The 1183-nt window shown below is 30.8% G+C and overlaps 1 non-coding gene across 1 annotated transcript; it reads right to left on the bottom strand.

Annotated features, from left to right (window-relative positions):
• Positions 1 to 514: 514 nt before the first annotated feature.
• On the bottom strand, positions 515 to 732 carry LOC141669847 (small nucleolar RNA U3). The gene has a single exon (XR_012554100.1). It is a non-coding gene; the product is annotated as a small nucleolar RNA U3 (small nucleolar RNA).
• Positions 733 to 1183: the final 451 nt, after the last annotated feature.

Here is a 1183-nt window from a genome sequence, read left to right as displayed (position 1 = left end):
AGAAAATCAAAACACCAATTCAGGAATAAACACTAGTTAACTGTACTAGTCGAACTGAAACTTGATTGTTAAAATGGCTAACCAAATAAAATTATTTTGATATGAAATTTTGGTTATATCACTAATATATATGTATATATATTGACATCCAAGGTTCGATCATTGAAAAATATTTTTAAAAAAATCGAAACACCAATTCAGGAATACACACTAGTTAGCTATACTAGTCAAACTGAAACTTGACTGTTAAAATGACAAATCAAATAAAATTATTTTGATTTGAAATTTTGGTTATATCACTAATACACACACATATATATTGACATACATACGGTTGGATCATTGAAAAATAATTTTAAAAAAGGGTGTTTTACTAATATGTCCCATTTTAAAAGTTGATTTATAAATATGTCCTATTTCTAATTATATTTAGAGATATATCCTATATACCAGATTTTTTATAATTTGTAATTAATCATGGTTAACTTTTTTTTTTGCTAAATAAAAGTTGAGTGGTTTGTCAGACAACTGCAAGACCACCCCAGCCAGGAAGAACCCAACTGAGAACGATCCTCTACGGCTCTGAATGGTGCACTGACCATGCAGGGTTGTTAATCACGCTCTGGTCCTACAGTCATGATTCATCCACCAGACTTGGTCACCTGTCTCCTTAGAAATCAAGGATACAGAGGTACGATTACTATAGAACAGATCATGTTCAAGTAAGGGCGTAATCATGGGTAACTTTAATAGTTTCAAATGTCATATATAATCTTTTTACGCTACCGTTATATTGTGATATCTTAATGTGCATGATTATATTGTTGATGAAAAGAGTTAAATCTAATCCGAAAAGTGTTTATATATACAGGAGACCACATAACTTCTAGAAAATGATGAAAACTAAAATTTAACAAATTATGATGCAACAAATAGAGTGAAACATCACACTGACTTAAGTTTGCAGATCAATGTATAAAACTTTCTCAATCAATAAATATAAATATACATGTATATACACATTGGTGTACCAGTACTACGAATCTTGCATGGCTGCTTGCTTGACTTGTTTTCAGTGATGAAATCGTCATTCCCAACTTAGGCTTACTCGAAGGACACCATAAGTGTTGTTTAACCTTACTTGAAGGATATTATAGTTGTAGTTGATTGCTGACAAAACTTA

Source organism: Apium graveolens, chromosome 6 (assembly GCF_009905375.1).
Source record: "Apium graveolens cultivar Ventura chromosome 6, ASM990537v1, whole genome shotgun sequence".
NCBI classification, from domain to species: Eukaryota; Viridiplantae; Streptophyta; class Magnoliopsida; order Apiales; family Apiaceae; genus Apium; species Apium graveolens.
This window is presented reverse-complemented; position numbering and strand designations above follow the sequence as displayed.